We start from the raw sequence: 20,475 nt of genomic DNA on the forward strand, positions 1-20,475 counted from the left end.
CGGACATGACCAAAACATGTGTCCCAAAGAAACAGGACAATACTGACATCTTGGACAGTGAGGTGCAACATTCGGATACAATTTAGCCAGTCTATCATTAGAATAATGCAACCTGTGAACAACCTTAAATTGAATCAGGCCATGTCTGATACAGAGAGAAGATGTGTGTATGCGCTGTATAGCCTTTTTCCACGCGCCCTCCGGTATTGTTTCTCCAACATCTCCTTCCCAGGCCGCCTTAACTTTGTTCCACGCTTGAGGGCAACTATTCAGAACTAATCTTTGATATCGCTCCTTTATTAAATGGATTTACATTAAGGACAGAATACATTAGATCTTTCGAAGGTGACGACGGATACCCTGGGAAGTATTTGGAAGCAAAACTCCGAGCCTGAAGATACCTGAAGAAATGCTGTTCTGGTAAATTATGGTCTTCACATAAAAATTTAAATGATGCAAAGCCATCATCAGTGAAGAGATCTTGAAAGTAGACCAAGCCACTTCTATGCCAAACTGCAAATGTCTGGTCCATTTGAGTAGGTGCAAAAAGATGATTAGACATTATTGAAGAGAAGCTACACATATTTTTCATATGTTTTCTGAACTGGCGCCAGATCTTAATCAAATTTCGGACCACCAAATTTGAGTTCAGTTCAAATGATTTGGTATCCTGGGGCAGAGGGGCATTTAAGATTGAAATTGGGGAAACAGAGAGTGTAGCTCTTAATTCCATATCCGTCCACACCGGACCCTAAAATACATAACTTTAAAAAAAAAATGTGCTGTTATTTGATGAAAAAAAAGAGTCAATTTCAGACAAAGTAAACAAACATGTCTGTCCTTTTCAGTGTCATAGTTAAGCAATACACCCACAAGAGGGCAGTACATTTAAAAGTCTTATTCTAATATGAAAAACCAAACATGTTATATTTTTTATGTTTTATAAACTAATACAAACTACTTTATACCTTTAAGGCAAAAAAAATTTACAGTACAAAAATGTGTTGTGTGACCATATTACGTACAACGTAACAGTAATATACAGTAATGTGTCCACCGCATCCTTGTAACACCATAAAAGTGTGATACAAGCTGGACTCATTTGAATTTTTCCCTTTTACTATTACTGATGTCCTAACAACATGATGAAATGACAATTGCAGAAAATGTGCTGTATTCTGCAAATTGTACCGACTGATTTCATAAATGATAATACTGTGTAAACAAACAGTAACAAGGAGAAATTTGCCTTAAAAAAAAAACCTTGTTCAGCCTTTGAATGTGAACATTCAAGCTTTTGCAAACAGAATCAAAACACACATTTGGACGAAGGAACCTGAGAACTTTAACCAACACAAATACCATATTTCCTCACCTTGTCATTCACACACTCGCAAACTTTTACCTTTATTACACTTACAAGTGGCTGTGGTTTGTGATTTTTTTTAACACCACGCGCACTCATAACTGGGCAACACACAACAAACAAACAAACAAACCTTCACATGCAGGCAATCGCACAGACAGCTCAGTTCTGGACATTGTGATTGTGAGTGAAGGGAGAATGGACACATCAGAGCAGCCCGTGGTGCTGATGGAGCCGGGCCATCCATGGCCATGCCAATCTGTCATCCCCTGCAGGGCACACACAAACACACACACATATCAGCACACTAGTCCACACACACACACACACACAGAGCCCGCTGGCCAACCCATGAATCAGTCATCTCCTGCTCTTCCACGACACTCCACTCACTGGCGTTCGTTGCCTGACTGACAAAAGCAGCGGGCTGAAGTGCCTCCACTCGACTCCCCTCCTCTCTGCAGGAACCTGCCTGGAATAGATGCTCTTTGAGTTTTACAGTTTGACCCAGGCTTCGGGTCCGTCTCCCTGCTCAGCAGCATCATCTCTCGGTCTGATGAGTCAGCGTGGAGACTTGTCAGGCTGTATCTAAACTACTGTTCCCGTTGTGGCGCTAGTTCTGTTTGAAACCATGGAACCAACAGTTTCAGAACACAACTTTATTGTGGGGCAACAGGAGCAGAAGTAAATACAACTGTGGCAACAGCGATTGATACGTCCACTGACGAAGTAAAGTTTCACGAGGAAAAAGAATAAGTTTATTGGGTTCCAAGCCATTTTATTTTTGGTTTGAACACGGCAACCAAACAAAATCATTAAACTCTTAATTTCTAAGGTATGTTTGGTAAACATTTTTATTTGAAGCATATACGAGTAAATCTTAATGAAAGGGTCCAGGGGACCCAAGAAAGACCCATCTCTGGATCCCGACCCAGTCTTTGGGAGGTCCTGTAAAGGTTGACCTACATTTAGACATTTAGCTTTAATCATGGTCAGCTGAAACGATATTAGAGAAAAAAAAAAGTCAAAACGGAAAAAGTAAAAACAGAAGGAGACTTTGAAAGCCAGAGAAACAAACGTACAGCGCTGGATCATGTGACATCTTTCATCTTGACAATCCATCCATAGTGTAAGTGGTGCTTTTTGCTTTTTCCTGTCAAACTCAGTTGAATTTCTTTTGCATTTGGCTCGTTCTGGATTGACGCGGAGCCAATTAAAAGCCGATATGTGGTTGTAAACAAAAGTCACATGGACTCACATGCAGCTTGTTAATTTTGGTAACCTGTCATCCCACCAGGCTGGAGATTTGGCACGTGCTGTGGGAGGTAGCGGTGGGTGGTCGAGCAGATAACTCCGGTGTTGACTCCCTGTTGCTAATCACTATTGAATTCACTCTTATGACTTATCTGCTCTGCTGATACATACAACCAGTTTGGGAGCACAGTGAGAAAAGTAGCTGAATATGAGTTTTTGCCCTCGGTTAATCTTTCCTTTGCTCAGGTTTCGGGGTATAACGAGCTGTCGGCCATGAGAGTCCAATATCTGCCTCTTTAAAAAAAAAAAAAAACTTTCTCCAAACAAGCAGCGCTGCAGTTTTCTTAAAGGGAGACCAATGAAGAAATTCACATTGTGTCACTTTAAAACTGTAGTAAGTAACTTTTAAATGCAAGCTATTGTCAGATGATGAGTGAGTCTATCAGCTCCACATCTCTCTCTCTCTCTCTCTCTGTTGTTTTCATCTATCTATCTGTCTGTCAGTCTATCTGTCTGTCAGCTAGTAAGACGGATATCTAGGGTAGGGAGTTGCTTATTGATGCTAGTTATCTTGCTAGCAAGATAGTTAGGTAAAGTATATTTCTAAAAAAAAAGTCTTCTGGTTTATTTGTTGTAGCTACATGGGAAATAAGAACATATTGAATAGCTAACAGGTGACACTGCTGATTACAAAAAGAACTCTGTCAATCTATCGTTCTGCTAGCTAGATAGCTAGAAGATAGCTATCTAGGGTACTTTCTAGGGTAGGTTAGCGATGTTGGTTATCCAGCTTGCAAGATAGATAGACTAGATCAGGGGTGTCAAACTCATTTTTGTTCAGGGGCCACATACAGCGCAATTTTATCTCAAGTGGGCCTGACCAGTAAAAATAGTAAAATAATAGCATAATAACCTATGAACAACAAGAACTCCTTGCTTTTTTTCTTCTTTGTTTTACATTTAATGAAGGATATTTTTACAAAACATGACATTTCTTGAGAAATATAAGTGCAATTTCAACAATATCGTGCCTAAATGTACTATTTACACATCACACTGGATCTAAAATGGCACAAACATTTAGTCACAGGTGTCTGGAAAAGAAAAATATTGTATTTGACATTACGTTTAAATTGTAATCGTAGTGTGAAATTTTAACAAATTCATCCTGTGGGCCGGATTGGACCCTCTGGCGGGCCGGATCTGGCCCCCGGGCCGTATGTTTGACACCCCTGGACTAGATAATCAGTTAGCTATGCCAGCTAGCTAACACGATATGTCGATATGTAGTTAGTTAGGTAGGCTAGCTGGCCAGCTAGCTAAGAGTCATTTAAATATTATTCTGATCATATTATATGACGTAAAATAACTATATTACTTTTCCAAATAGCTAAAGCTAAATTGCTGAGCAAATGTTTGTGTAGAGACTCTGCCTCTTTTTTTAAATTCTGAAATAATAGGATCAGTTGATAATTAGCTCAGTGTTAACAGTTTTGTGTAGTCAGAGACAGGTATCCAGCTACACACACACACACACACACACACACACTTACCGACGTCAGTCCGATGAATAAAACATGTCCCAAAAAGACAATCAAACTGTCTTTGACACATGCAGACAAATCACACGCCTGCTTCCCTGATGGCTCTCGTGAGAAAACACCGACCCTGTCTTTGTTGAGCAGAGAGAAGTCCATTATCTGTTCCCTCTCACTTAAACAACATGGCCTCCTCCCCCTCGTCCCCCCCGTCCCCCTCCACCATCACCTATGGACTTTCTCCCATGGTTCAGCAGCAGCAGGGAAGTCTGATAATTGGTTGGTATGCAGCACAGTCGGAGAAGCACTGTTCTTTTCTTACCTCATTAAAGACACCCATACAGCTGCATTGAAATTTCAATAAGCTTTTTTCTGATTCGGGGCCGCTTTGACATTTGCAGAATATTCTATTGACTGAATACATTTCATTTCCCTCCCAGGGACGTGGACTGTATTTGTGTTTAATTTACATAGTTCTGGTCTGAAAGGGAGCATCGCGCACATTGATAATAATGTTCCGTTCATATCTTGATGAAAGTAATTGCTGCATAGTTTGATCCAAACATTAGACGCTCTGGTTGTGTTCGCAGTATTGAACTTAACTCTTTTTCATCAACAGTTGCCTTGTTTTTGCCGTCTAGGCTTGGATAAATAACTGTAAATGGGTCAGCAAGGCTTTATAGCGTCCACACTGTCCTTTGTGCGACTCATGTGCAAATTTACATTGTTACACTGCTCATCAAAATGGAATTTTGTTTCTCAGGCTAAAGATAGGAGCAGGTGAAGAGAAAAGATAAAATGATGCAACATTTACTTAAGAAACACTGTACAGGAGTCACATACCATAGTTGCGAAATTGCCCAACAAATGGCATTCCTGTAGGATTCACGGGAAAGTCCACATCGACTTTTTTGACTGTCCTGACATGATTAACGTGTATTCCATCTTTCGTTCATGTACGTGGAAAAACGTCATAAAAAACACCTGACAAAAGCTTTATTTTTTAATTTTCATTTGCCCCTCCCACTTCCAATTTTCCACACCCATTCACCGAATCACTTTCAGATGATTCACGTTTCAAAAACGCGAATCATTTAGAGGAAAAATATTAATAACAATAATAATAATAAGAAGAATATCTAGTACAGCAGTTATTATTCGCGTATTAGTACGCACTCAGACGAGTTTGTTCATTTACGGAGCATGCAAATCGCCAAGATGGACACCAAATTTAAAATGGCCGACTTTCTGTTGCGTTTACACCCTGGTCCCAATGTACTTTTTTGTTCGTCTTGGGTGATTAAGTTCCCACCAAGTTTCGTGAAATTTGGTGCAACTTAATCTTGGCGTGCTCCATACACTCTCCATCCACGTGCACTCTGACCCTAACTTACAAAAAGGTTGTTGAATGGTATTAGTTATTGGCAAAAGTTGAACAAACTACCCATATAGTATATAAGTATACAAATACAATAAAATATAAATAAATTGTTTTTTAAAGCTTTAAAATAAGCCTTTTTTGGTACAGCTGCCATCTTGTACCGCCATGTTTCTACAGGGTGTGGCATCATTATAAAAGACCAAGCAGTAAAGAAAATAGGAAACTTTTATTGGTTGAATAATGTATTTTTATTGCATTTTTGTAAAAACACACGAAGGACAATAAACCACTTAAATAACTAGGTTTATAAAAGAGGTCAACAAATTACACCATGTGTTTCCCCCATGATGTGGAAACACATGGTGCAGCCTGATCAGTTGGGCCTCCTCAGCCCCTAAGCCCCGCCTTTTTTGGCTGGACCAGGAAGAGGAAACTCCACCATGATGTCAGGTAACTCCAAACAATTCATGCTCTCACCAAGTAAAAACTTCACACAAACAAACTGTGCTAAGAATAATTTTATGTACAGTTCATTGTGAAATAAATAAACCTGCGTTTGGAGAAGTTAACAAAATTCTTCACTTCAAAGTCTTGAACTTTTAGATATAAACATGAACTAGCATTTGTGACTCACATGTTTAAAATTGGGAGAAAACACAGAATAAATCAATTTCAAAGGAGAAGCTGAAGCTGTGCTGAATTTACTGGTTTGAAGCATCTGAATTTGGCTGAATGTTTTTGAAAAGTACACGGGAAAAATGATTTAATGAACCTGTACAACTGTGTGTTCCACTCAAATTAGCTGATGAAAATCAGGTGTGTGTGTGTTACAGTTACAGGAAACAGCCTTCATGATGCACCGTCCAAACAACTCTACAACAACTGCAAAATGAAAACTGTAGCTCCGACTGACAAAGCGACCACACTGTGAGTGTCCTGAAAACTTCCAGAATCAAGGTGGTGTCAGCTAGTAAGGTTTGGGATTTACAGCAAGTTGTTTGTGACAGTTGTGACACGCTAATGTTAAACTCTGGAAAAACTTGAAACTTATGAATGTTATTGAAAAGCTGTTTACACCAAATAATGTTGAAAATTTTGTGAACATTTTGAACTTCGAACAGTGTTTCTGTGAAAGTATGAGTGAGTTAGGATTTGAAAGAGGCATGAAAATGGAAGTTTGAAAAATGTCTTCATTCCTATGGAAAAAATAACATGCGGAAAATGTTGAATAATTTGGAAAATGTTGAACTGAATACATATGATAATTTTCGAACTGAGCTGAAACGTTTTTGAAGTTTGAATGGTTTGAATACCTTAAACTGTAGAAGGACTTATGTGTCACAAACACAGACTCCCTCCCACACATCCAATCGCAACTAAAAACTCACCTTTTCAGAAAAACATACCCTCACTGACCACACAGCAGTAAAAAAGAAAAAGGGCAGGACGTTGTTTAAAACAGTCTCTTGCAGCAAAATTGTTGTGTCATGGCATAATTTATTAATTATGCCAATAAAAGAGAGCAAAAAAATAAAATGGAGAGGAAAAGCAATCCAAGGCCTCCTCCCACTGCCCACGCTCCCTGGAGTCATCTTAACCAAAGCTGAAACCCTGGCTGACCATTACTTTTAATCTGCCTATTATTTTACTGTAGTACTGTAAAATGTCTGAAAGTGTTAAAAAAAATCAGTTGGTTTTCAAACCTGGTAATTATGATGAGCTTGAATGTCTCTTTGGTCCACAAACTAAAAATGTTAAAAACATTTGATAAGCTGAAAAAGAAATCAGAGAAACATTTTTTCATTTCACTGTAAAATGTCACATGAAGCGTGAGAATCCATCCTTAAAATCACTTAAGAGATTTTTAATCTCAGCGTGACTTTGCGCTTAAGTAAAAGTTGAATGAAATAAAATGAGGTATAATATTTAAAAAAATGATTACCCTGCAGCCAAGAAAACACAGCTCTTAATGAACATTGAGGGAGTTTTTCCCTTCCAAACACAACACAAACACGTCCGTTTCACACCGAGGACCTGAGTCAGCGCTGTTACTTTTTCAAAAAAAACTACGCGTGTGTTTATGTTTTCACACTTTGCTCTGATTAAAGTCACAGGAAATCATCCCGACTGACCGCGTATCTGTATCGCGAGTGCGCGTCCGCACGCTCGTCCTGCCGCTTTGCGAGGCCTTGTGGGATGTGACTAATGGAGTGTTGTGCTTAAAGGATTGTGGTGTCTGGTGCGAGTGTTCCCTGGGTCGTGGTGAAGTTAATTACCTGGGATTGAACAGTTACTTTGTCCCTCTCCGGGGATCCAGTCAGCAGACGGGAAAGGAAGGGGAAGAGCCGTGCGTCCTGAACTGGCTGTATATCCAGGTCACAAACAATACTTTATATACTACTTTTTTTTTTCTCTTTCCAGCCCTCCTGTGTGTCCCTGTGATCTCTGCATATGACTTCAGGTCAACGATATCTCCCCATGAGGTGATTCTTAGAAGGTAATGACTTCTTCTTCTTGTTTACAATGTGAAGGAGCGAAAAATGTCTCGGCTATTCCCAAATTAATTATTTTACAAGACAAACGGACATACTGTGTGTTGTTATGACGGTCGTAAATATCAAGCGGACATTTATTCTAACCCAGAGTTTGCAAAACATGCTGAGCAAACTGCTACCGTTTGCGTTTTAAAGTCATATTTGACTTTTTTGACATTTTGGCCACTTGAAAAGGGCTCAGTTATTAAAATGTACACCTACCTAAGTTTGCTGTATCATAAGAATATGTTCACTGTTTTTTTTTATCATTGTTAAACAGCTCTTTCTGGCTGGAAACACAACTTTGTAAAGCACTCATTCCCCACACCAAACTCCATAGAGACAATCAGTGATTTAACATCAAGGCTCATAGGAGTTGTTGATCCACTGCTGCCTCCATCAGTAAGTTCACATGTGTTATTTCGTGAATTCAGTGTTTGAAATCCTTTGTTTACGTTCACCTCAGTCGACCAGCAGCTCCTGTGTCCACAAACGCAGATTTTCTCTATGGAGTTTGGTGTGAGAGATTGAGTCGTCTACAAACTTCAGTTTTCTGCTGAAAACATCCGTCTCTCTTCTTTTTTTTTTTTTTTTTTGTTAAATTGTGACTTAATTGGCTCCTCCACTGTTATGAATGAAGCTAATATTCTGATTTTACATGTTGCATTAATCTCCGGTGACACGTCATGGTCGTTTTATGACCTCACACAAATACATTTCATACATAATTTACCTTTAAGGTCATACTCTGTTTTCCTGTGCAGGGATTTCACTCTCAGGTTTACCTACAATTACAGCAGTTTAGTTAATGGCGTACAGTTGTCTTGTTTACAGCCTGTCTGACTGCTCATTTGTCACGTCCCAGTGGGGGGCGTCGCCCAGGCCAAGTCATTAAGGTTTGTAGCTCAGGAGATGAAAGTTTTTTGGTTTTTTTTCCTTTAGCCCAGAATAATTCACTGACTTTGAGCAGTTGTACAAAAAAAAGATTTAATTTGATCTTTCATGAATGGAGAGAAGACCAATCAGAGAGGCTTTTTGTGGAAATCCATCTCCTACAATCAATAGTTCTTTGTTATGTGAAATTTAGACGAAAATACTTGTGTTTGGGTCCCTAGATAAACACAGAGCAATGATAGCTGCCTCTGTGTTTTAAATGTACCAGAGGAAATAAATAAATCTGTGCTGATTTAAAATAATGCAGTTTATTGACGGAAAAGCTTAAGCAATGTTGGGCTCACAAAGCAAAATCAGTTCATTTATGGGCTTAATTTCAAACACGGAAAGTCAATGACACAAAATGTCACAGCAGCAAAGAATCAATGGTCTTATTAATGAATAAAAATGATTAATCGTCTATTCAGGCATTTAAAGCTGGAAGAATCTGGGGTTCATTGACCCTGAGACCTGTACTCAATACTAAATTCTGATCCCCATTTAGAGTCAAATTGACCTGAAAGTCAAGTATTCTTTATGGCGTGACTATGGTGCGATTGACACCCCTCACATCTCCCATAGCTCCACCCTTTTATCCAAAATAGGGTCCCTCCTAAAAAAACCGAGAGGCACTAGCAAAACGAGAAAATCTCCCGGAAAAATAAACGGACAAAACAGAATAAAACAGTTTAATCTTTTAAATGTGTTACATTTCCACCGAACAACTGAGAGGATTTAACTCAAAGGACTTTGCCGCTGCCTCCGATAGCAAAGAGGTCAACACGGAAATGACTCTGAGGCGTTAAAAATCCTACAAGCTTCTAAAAAAATACACCTTGAATAATCTAAAATAAAATAGGAGGCAGCCCTAAAAAATAATAATAATTCAAAAACACGGCTGACTGCGGAGAGTGAAGAAATAAGAAAGCGACGGCAGAAATCCCTATGAGCGTTGGAGCGTTTATCGGTGGGGATATATATCCCAGACTAGTTGGCAAGTGTGCAATGAAGCCTGCCACAGTGTCACGCCGCACTGTGACTTTTAATGGGAACATGGCTTAAGAGGCCCTTACATCTTCCGTTTCACTTGAAGTTGTCACTCAGTAATCCCTCGGTGAAGTGTAATGCCGCTGGATTAGCGCCGCAACCCCAGATTTCCAAATTATCATGTGAAAAAAGCCACTGAATGATGTCGCTAATAGGAACCAAATTATGCAAAAGAAGACCAGCCCCCGTTTCCTTCCGTCTCTCTCGCTCCCTCATTCTCCTCTGTTTTTTCTTCCAGCTGTCAATTGGTCACATCACTTTCTGTAACTTTAATATCGGGGGGAGATTAGCACGCCGCGGCGTTGATGACCGCTCGTTGAAAGTGTCCAGATGAATATGGCTGCAGCGCCACAGGAGGATGCATTAATAAGGGGGCGGTCTCAGTCCGTCTGCGGTGCAGCTCGGGGGCCTAATCCGAGCCTCGGTCTGAATGAGACTGCACAAATTCCCCGTGATGGTCCACGTCAACAGCTGCTCGAGTGGGTGGGAGGAGGACGAGAAGCAAAAAAAAAAAAGTGGAGAGGAAAAGCAATCCAAGGCCTCCTCCCACTGTCCACGCTCCCTGGAGTCATCTTAACCAAAGCTGAAACCCAGGCTGACCATGTTTGTTGTGATCACTAAGCCCAGAGACTTCCACTGTCAGGATAAAGATGATCTCCACATGCCGTCCTCCAAACCCACACACCAGTCTGACTGAGAGCTTTTCAATTTTTTAAGAGCCAAATCTCAGTGTTTTGTCCATTTTCTCTTTTCCTCTTCTGTCACGTGAATCTTTACATCCGACTGTTCTGGACTGCCTGTAGACGGAACATATTTCTCTACATATTCATATCTGTAACTTTCTTTAAACCAAAACACTTCATTGATCGGTACATTGATAGCTTTATTGTTCCCAGGGAGGACCACATTTTAATGTTTTTTTAGTAGGGATGCTTGTTATTATCGGCACAACATCAGTATCGGCAGATAGTCAGCAGAAGAGACTAAATGACCTTGGAAAATGTACATTTTTATACATACACACACATATATTGGTATTAGTTATCGGCCCAAGCACTCGTGATATATTGGCAAATCAGTTATTGGCGTAAAGTCCGAAACCATGCATTTTTTTTCAAGCTTTCTTTTAGTTATATTGATAAACAAATCTTGATAAGTTTTACCATCATTCTAGGTCTCATGTCCGGGTTTGTCTTTATGCTTTTATATTGTATATGTTGTCACGACGACATTTTAATGTAACCTTCCCGGGGATTTATATCGGCATCTATCTACTTAGCTAGCTAGCTACAGAAGGAAATGACCTGTCAATGCAAAGATGTGAGTACTAGAAATGTAGAAAATCCTGTGATGCAAGTTTTGTTAAAATTTTGTGTTCACTTAAAATCCATGAGTCGAAATATTTAATATTTATTTATAATATTAATATTTAATATTTAAGTTGTGCAAAAATGTGATTTTGTGACATCCTTTGAGAGGATGGTGCAAAAAGTGAGTGAAGAAACTGAACCACCTTCTGTTCTAATTTTAAGATGTTGGTCACTCTGTTGTTATTTTGGTTGTTGGCTGTTTGCTGAGAACCCCACCAGAGCAGGTACCGACAAAGAGATACCAGGTACTATCACTAATGGAAAAGCAAAAAAAAAGCACTGCTGAGTCGAGTGTTGCTGGAACAGATTTTTTTTGTAAATGACGGGCTACCTCATTATCGCCCAGCCCTAAAATTCACAGCAGAAATTCACTTCACCTTTGATGCAAATGCATATTCAAAGTATTTTTACACACTCTCTCTTTGTCCCTGTAAGTGCAAAGCCAGAGGAAACTTCCTCCCTAAGTGCATTTCAATCCATCTCAAACATTCTTGCATGCGGGGGATCACGTGCTGTTTCTGTGTCACACACTTTCTCCATTCTACATCAGAAACGCCGCAGCATTGTGACCGCGCTGTAACTGTGGCCGACGCGCCAAGAGATCAATGCTGCTACAGAAAGAGACAAGGAGGGGCAGACATGTTTTTTTTTTTTCTTCTTGCCGTTCCACTTCTTTCTTCAGACGCAGCCAGGGGACACAGGAGGAGGGATGATGGTCCCTTCAACCTGCCCTCGCAGCACAATTGGGCTGCCTGCCACAAGCCCTGTGATTTATGATGCCGTCAAAATGTACACTGGTTTTTTTTCCCCCTCCTGCTTCACCAAGGGTCACTGTGTTGTCTTAGATGCCTCTATCCCCCGTGTGCTGCGATTCTCTCACATCTAAAAAAGAACTACTCATCTCTTGGTAGTCTGTGTCCGTTTATCTGCCCTGAATGCGATGTTAAAATGCTAATCCCGCATTTTAAATATTCCTTCTCATCCCTTGATGCTGTTGTGGACGCCATTCACTGCCTTTGTAGCAGGAGCTAAGCAGTATCATGGATTCTATGTGGCCACACAGTCTTCAGATGTTCAGCACCAATTAATAAAGCAACCTGCAGAGCTGCATATGCTCACAGGAGGGAGCGTATGACTTTGAATATTCACCTTAAATGATGAACTGTTGGATTTTTGCTCCTCACATTTGTCTGAGGCCATGCTGTTGTTCGATATCTCCCTCACCCCCAAAGGAAAAACCATCAGGAATTCAAAAACTATGTTTTTATCAATGATTGCATTGTTTACATAATTATACTTCTCCAGTGACCAACTGTCTACCTCATTAGTCGTACACTTAGTGATTGAATTTGAGTTTACGTGAATGCATCATCAGCCAGCTCTTTGCGAGTAGTGTATGTTTTTCCCGAACTACTGACATTTCCGAGGGTCATTGAATGCACCTCGTAGCCGCTATTTTTTAACTTAACATGGAGTGGACCTCGCTTTATTAACATTATCTTACAGAGTTGTTTTCATGCAGTGGAGAAATGGTTGGAGAAAATCACTTCGTCACAAAAGTGACCTGGGCTACCGAGCACATATTATCACCACATATCCACGGCGGATGGATACTATTCTTCTTGGATTCTATTGGAGCCAGTGTCTGCTGATATCAAGCCAAAGTGAACCCAGCCGAGTCTGGCAAATGGGTTATTTCCTCTTGTTGTGCTAGAGGCAGGGTTGATATGCGATTAAGACAGAGAAGCCACGTCTAGCGACTTTCGTATACGTCCAACTTGGCGGCCACCGAAGATCAGCGGTGTTTCTGTTGCTTCCATTTTAAGCGACTTATTTGTTACTAGATAGCCATCGCTCTGAGAGAACTACACGTTTGTGGACATGTTTTCAGACGCTCCATGTACGTAGTATACCAGTTCTATCCTCGTGGAAGTGGGAGGGGACTACACCCTTTCCCAGACCCAATCTTGAGATGCATTCTGGCATAAGCCACACTACCCGATACTGATAGATTGTAAAAAATGCGTTGTCCGAGCCTAATCAGCGAAAACAATGAATCAGTTGACCGCTTTTTTGACAATTCACCTCACGGTAAATGGTGACCTGCTGAATGGTAGATTTTCTTATATTTATGAGGCTGTGCTGCTGCTGTTCAAACCTCCCACACGCCCCCTGAGGAGAAGAAAAGGGAAATTGTCTGTCGTTTAACAGGACACTTTGTTTGTGCCAGATCTGGAATAGAAAGTGCAACCCAAGAAAGATGTATGGCTCAGGCATTTACCACCATCCCACCCCCTCCTCCTCCTCCTCTCGTCTTCCCAACAACACACCCGTCTGCTGCACCTCCTACCCCCACTAGAGCAAGAGCACCAGCAGTTCATCTGCAGCAGCCACGATGCTCCGGCGTGTGGAGAGGGATTTCTCTCCATCAAAAGGACATGGCTCAGCTTGGCCGATTAGCTACGCTCACTGAGCATGCCTGGACGCCCAGGCCCGCCGTTAAAGAGGTGGAATGGATTCGGCTCCGTGGAGGGGATGGGTGGGGTGGAGTGGGGTAAAGGCTCGGAGAGGAGGAGTGTTTGAATTTTTTTTGTCGACGCAGAGTGCAAAAGCTGAGGTTGCATGCTAATAAACACAGGGTGTCATGGTGTCATGCAAATATAAACTCCCCTCGGCAATTTCCCTGCGTGTTTGATACAGTCCCTGTGTGCCACTTTGACTCGCTATTGTCGGGGAGCAGGCCTGAAGTGCGGTTTCAACTCCTGCCTTTTTTAAGTTTCTGTGGAGCATGAGGTTTCTTAAATCTGCATCTAAGTGCTGTTTAAAATCCTTTTCAAATGCCTCACTGTGATTCGCTGAATGGCATAACCGAACTGGCTTCAAAGTGCTTGAAGAGCCCTCCCTTCCAAAACTGTGTCTCCTGACGTGAGACGACTGTGAGAACCTCTGAGCCGCGGAGTCGTGCGGAGGCATTTTCCTTTTTCACGCTGTTCCATTAGTTTTCCAATAAACTTGACAATCGAGACCAGATGATGTCGTATGACTCATGTGAAAGGAAAGGTCACGAGGTCTTTGACTTTCTCCTTTGTTGAGGTTATGAGTGCTTTTTCCCCCGTAAATCGTTTGTGATCTGGGGTAAATTAGTCCGTTGAAACACTTGTGATGACTAATCTGCTGATCAGCATGAGGTGTGGCCGCTGTTCTGTCAGCAGAGAATTATGTTGATTATTGCACAATGTCAGGGAAAAAAAAGAGATCCAGAAACAGCTATTGCTCTGCTTTCCTCTGCACAAACCCCCCACACAGAATATTTTCTCTCTTCTCTGAGCTGAACACAGATGGTAGAAGATGGGTCATAATGCCTTATGTGTGCATTTTGCCCCCTTTTAAATATTAAATGGGAAAAATTGCAACACTGTTTGCTTATAACTTCTGACAAAAGCTGCAAAGGGGTATTTCGGAAACTGGCAAAGGTCATCTCATTATTGGGAATTACCCGAGGACAACATGTCCTCATTCAGTGTGTACACACAGATACCAAACACAAGTTCAAGGACCTTAATCAACCCTCCAATTTCATAATTTAGTCATTCTTGCAGTTAGCACAGTTTAATTGGCTTCCTCGTAGCTGTGTTATTCTGTAAGTTCTGCCTTTTGCAATGTTAACAGTTGAAGGAAACAACTCCAGCTACAACTGCACAGTCATTATATCATCAGAATTTGCTTAACGTAATACCATGATTCAACTTTGCTTATAATGTAATTATTTGCCTGTCTTTTACTCTTGTGTAGAACCAGATCAAACATGATTGTCAGTTTTCTATTTATAAGTGTGGGATGAAATATCTCCAGAATGTTGCATCTTGGTTTAGTTAAAAAAAAAACACACTGAGCTGTTTTTCTTCTACTGGAAATTGTGAGGTCTTTGTGGATTTACAATGTAAAACAATCAAGTTATTTTGTCCTTTGTTCTTTTCATTTTCTCTTTGGTACTGCTATAATCTTATCTTGTGAGTTGTGTTGGAGCGGAATAGTGATTGTGTAGAAAATATTGTTTATGATTATATATTTTGTGTTTTGTCAGTCAAAAGGAAGGCTTAAAAGCTAATTTGGTGTTTAGAATGTTCAGCAGAGAGAAAATATCAAATCAATGAAGAATGGTGAGTTTTACCTTTGTTGTTGGGAGGCTGCACTGAGGATGCTAGTTCTGCACAAATGTTAGCTTGACTAGCTCTCTCTTTTGTTTCAGTAATTGAAAACGTTTCATGAGTTTGCTAGTTGTAACATTACTCACAACTTTTAATGGATGATACAATTATGTGCTTTTCTGCCAAATTTTGCAAATTAGGCCTAAAATTTGGACCACTTCTCTGTCTACACGATGGAGAGAAAACAACAGTGTCGGAGCTTGTTATTATATGTTAGAAATCGCTAACATATAAAAAGTAAGGCCAGGAGACGAGAGTAACCAACAATGCAGCTACACATTTTATATGGACGCTTCTGTACCTGTATATTTTTATCCTTTTGTATTTGTGGTGTTTTATGAGATTTGTTTACAACTTAACTAGCAAGAATTTTGTTGTTATTATGTTACAAACAAAATGTTTTGACGTCGTTGGAGCTGAGCAGCTGCATGATATCGCACTTTCGTTAGCAGCAACGTTAGCTTTAGAGTCAGACGCTGCTATACCTCACATTCATAGTATATACTTTTGTATATGTGGTGTGTTATGAGATTTGCTATTGTTTACAACTAAACAAAATTTGTGTGAGCCAAGTGAGCCCAAGCTTTTGAGCGCTAGTAAGCAGCAACACAGCGACACATAAAGCTACACATTTAACCAACAAGTGTTAGCTTCAACCTTCTACCAGTGTCGATACAGGAGCCTTCACGGGGCCACGGAACTTAAGTTATCAGCAGCAGAATTATTCGTTTTGCTAAAGTAGGGAAATACGCTACTCTTGCTAACATTTATACGGGCTTGGATTTGTATGTTTTTTTGTGGAATTGCTCTTGTTATGTTATCGATATTTCAGTCCTGATCAATGAGGAGCTAATGGCTACCGATTTAGTTCCAGTTCTTTGAGTATGACAAGGCCTGTAAGTTAGCTAAAATTAGCCACCATGAGATATTCTAAGCAAAACTTTTGAGATCATGGACTCAACTGAACAAAGGTACATTTTATTTATAATGAATTTGACTTATGTGCCGACAGTCTTGCTTTAGGAAGGTCAGGAACATACTTGGACGATAAACTGACCACAGTTTATCTTGAGAAGCGTTAAAAAGCGTGTCACTGCTACAACTTGTCCAGGTCATGTCACGTCGCACGGTAGTAGAATTCTAAGCGAAAGAGAGTGCGACTGTATATATTTGGCGTTAATTGCACTCTACGGAGTCTTGCAGTGCTTCCCACATTCTGTCACATGTTTTTTACAAGTCTCATGTTCCAGAGTCATTACAGCAGCACCGAGGCATCTTTAATGTGATGTGCCCTCTTACTGTAAGCTCAATTGTGCCTTATTTTCAGCCCCACATTCAAATGGAAGTGGTGGAATCACTGTTTGAAACTCTCTCACAGGGCCAGAGAGACGGAGAGAGATTGCACACCTTGTTTTTTTCTGCTTCAGTTTACCATAATCCACCATCTGCTGCAGCTTCCATTTTGTCAGTATTTGCAGAAATACTGTATTTTCCACATTTGTCTGATTACCCTGCGTTTTTTTCTGTCGTCTGGAGGACTTGTGAGGACACAGTCTTTTATTTTATTTTCTTTCTCAGAAATGCAGCTTGGTCAGCAGTCAAAGGAAAAGTGCAGCGTATCGCCGTGTCAAACCCTTAAGCACTGGAGAAAACAATCTGTCATTGAGAGGAAAACTTGTGACCATCAGCTGTTTCAAGCTTGCGTTACAAGAAACAGTGCAATCATTCAGGAAATGCCCCCAAAGATAATTACACCGCGCACTGTATATGTGTCGTAAATACGCAGGAGACTGAATTGGTTCCTTGTGTTGGGCGCTGCCTCGCCGCCGTCGCAAAAATCACGACAGAAAGAAACGTGGTCGACTTCACAGGCAGAGTTCCAGGTTAATGCAGGGAGAGATGCGTTATTTGTGGCGCGTGGTGACTGTTCATGCAACAGATCCCTCTGAGATCCAAACAGTTTGTTGTGCTTTTATTTCTCTTGGGAGTCGGGGGAAACTAAAAACCGAACTTTGCCTCACAGAACAACACTGCCTCTGATATTCTGTATATATATTTATATAAAAAAAACACAAAAATCATATCTGTGATATGAGGTTCTCGGGCGCCTGACTCCTCTGTGCTCCCTTGTTCTCTTTCCTGTAGTGTATTGATCTTTTCCCGGGATTGTTTATAGGACTGTGTGTCTAAAAGGGGACCTATTGATTTCCTTTTTTGGGGTTCTGCCACAGCAGAGCTCTAAGTCTCACACATGGCATTGAACGCATAATAAAACAAGTCAGCTTAATTACACATAATAAGTCTCTGAATTAAAAGCAATAAAGGTGGTATTTTTGTGTTGTTACATGCTGGATTTGTGACATTTCTATAGTGATTTTTCCATAAATGACTTGATTTTGTGATTTTCTTTTTTTTTGCAAAATGGCAATCGCTGCTCATTTATCAATCGCTGCTTTTTTCAGCCACTGCTCGTTCTTTGTCGTTTAATAAAATGACTTTACCAAACTTGATTTAAGAGAGAACAGGGCAAAGAAGGTTTGGGGGGTGGACCCAGGCAGAAAAAGACCAAACTGAAGCTAACCACTGGTATTTGCTTTCATTTACGGCCTTTCAAACCATGAATTCATTGCTGTCTCTGACCGATCATTAAATTCAAGGGGATTTTCACAAAATTGTTGCTGTGGACTAAATTAATCTTGCTGCCCTCTGTCCATGGAAGAGAGAAGTATAAGCTAAATTACTCATATTTGGTACATAGGTTAAAAAAAGAGATCATTTTAAAGGATAAAGGACTGCACGAAAACACCAAAAACAACAATTCTATCTAAATGACGTCCATCTAAAGCCTGATAAAATGTATGTAAACAAATCCAACAATCCTATAAATGAGGCGACACTGTTGCACTGGCTGACGTGTTCTTTCATCACCGGGATTTTGAGGGCTGTAGGTTATTTTTAGGCACTGTCCCGCTGCTGTTATTAATCACTGTCTGCATATGAATGCGCAAATAAAAAAGTAGTCCCCAACAAAACAGACCGTTTACATACGCTTGGTGAAGCAGACAATTTTCATCACAATGTCCCACCCCCTTTTCTCCTAGTGGCCAATCGTTACTACTTTAATAGCATATGAAACAGGAAATGTAGCCTCTACACGTTTAGTTTTGTGTGAAGTTTCAGCAAATTTGAAACCAGCAAGCAAAGTTGGACAATGTCAAGCTTAACAGTCAATAAAATTAAATCTATTTTTATTTCACTGCTGTGGTGGGAGGAGTCTAAACCAGAGTTAAAGGTGTTACGTCTCTGGATTGAGACTGGTGAAAGAAGGAAAAAGACATTTTAAATCTTACTTTGGTGCAAAGTGAGTAATATTTGTTATGTTTTTTTAAAGTTAGATTCCACTAATAATTGAAGTTATGGCTGTCTTCTAGCCTGGTTGAGCCTGGCCAGGTCTTACAGATATTTTATTTTGCTTTGCAGAGACGTCTGGCAACAACGCCGTTCTAATCACAAATGGTTTTTCTCGCCTACAACAATCACATTGATCTGGATCATTGGTCTGATTGGTTGTAGGTCTGTCCGCCTCTTGGAAGTGGGAGGACCAACTGAGTCTGGTCTTGTTAGCTCCCTTTTTCCAAGATGGCTGCCAAGTAGCGAGACTTTCCTTGAAGGCATTTGGTCAAACTCAATCAAAGTAGTTGGCTGTGTAACCCAGTTTTTTGAAGATTTCCACCCACTGGATTCACAAGAAAGTAACAGTCAGTGTAGCATAGCCGAGTTAAAACAGACATAAATATTATGGGATGTGCTGCAAGTTGGCGTGAATGCCTAGAGGAGCGACTCCGGGGTCGGATATGTTCACTTTCAGCGGGCGGCGTGGACGTAACCCCCCCCGTAGCCGTCCTTCATTTTTATTGTCACTTTCACCACACAGTCTCTGACAAGGTGAGACCCGGCGTGAATGAAATATGGACACGTGTAAACACAGAAGTGCAGAGAACCGGGCTCACAAATAAGGATATCTTCAGATATGGCACTTTCAATGAATTCAATCCTCGCGTATCACAGCTGTCAGGCATAATAGGAGGACACATTTGTACTGAGGTTGCCCTCTACGTCTTCCCTCGCTCACTCTGTGCTCCATAAATGTCATGTTTCAGTAAAGTAACACATGGTGCATGAGGACGAATATCGAGGACTTTTATTCTGAGTGAGGAAGGCTTTTGAATACCAAGTCTTTCAGATATTTCAGAATTAGGCCTGGGTGTTTGAATATTTTGGATTTTGATACCCATCATTTAGTTACAGTTACCAAATGTTTGTTATTTGTACCTGATGGCACATTCAGAGCTGTTCCATGAGATGAAAAATATCAACCTACAATATTTACCACATTTTTCTTTTTACATAAATTTCCTCTTTCAAGCCTTAGTCTTTCAGATTGAATGTGACAGGGGCTCCTGCTGCTCTCTGAAAACCCATTTGTTTCATTGGCCTGCAATGATGAGCTGTGAGTAAAATAGAAAAAAAAGGATGTAAGACAAAGTTTAAAGGGGTTAAACAGCACTTAAAGGTGCAGCGTGTAATATTTAGGAAGGTTAATTGACAGAAATTGAGAATAAGTGTATAACTGCTGTAAGGAAAAGATGCTTTGGTTTTTTTCAGTAGGCGTACAATAAACTGGAGGTGGACATCTTGTGCCGCCTTGTTTTCCGCTGTAGCCTAAACAGACCAACACTCAGCCCACGTTAACCTGATACACATTCCGACAAAGACGTCGAGGGAAACGGTAGAAGAGAGTTTTGAAAGGAGTGTTTACATCCTTCCTGCAGTCTGAAGGCCAC

The 20,475-nt window shown here is 40.5% G+C and overlaps 1 protein-coding gene across 1 annotated transcript in view; it reads left to right on the plus strand.

Moving 5' to 3' along the window:
* Nucleotides 1-8,015: 8,015 nt before the first annotated feature.
* LOC122779833 (cadherin-10-like) overlaps nucleotides 8,016-20,475 on the plus strand; it is an 89,971-nt gene continuing 77,511 nt past the window's right edge. Inside the window, exon 1 of the mRNA XM_044042519.1 lies at nucleotides 8,016-8,036. The gene's annotated coding sequence lies outside the window, so the exon portion shown is untranslated. The remainder of the gene's footprint in view (nucleotides 8,037-20,475) is intronic.

The sequence above is a fragment of the Solea senegalensis genome, linkage group LG1 (genome assembly GCF_019176455.1).
Source record: "Solea senegalensis isolate Sse05_10M linkage group LG1, IFAPA_SoseM_1, whole genome shotgun sequence".
In the NCBI taxonomy this organism is placed as follows: domain Eukaryota; kingdom Metazoa; phylum Chordata; class Actinopteri; order Pleuronectiformes; family Soleidae; genus Solea; species Solea senegalensis.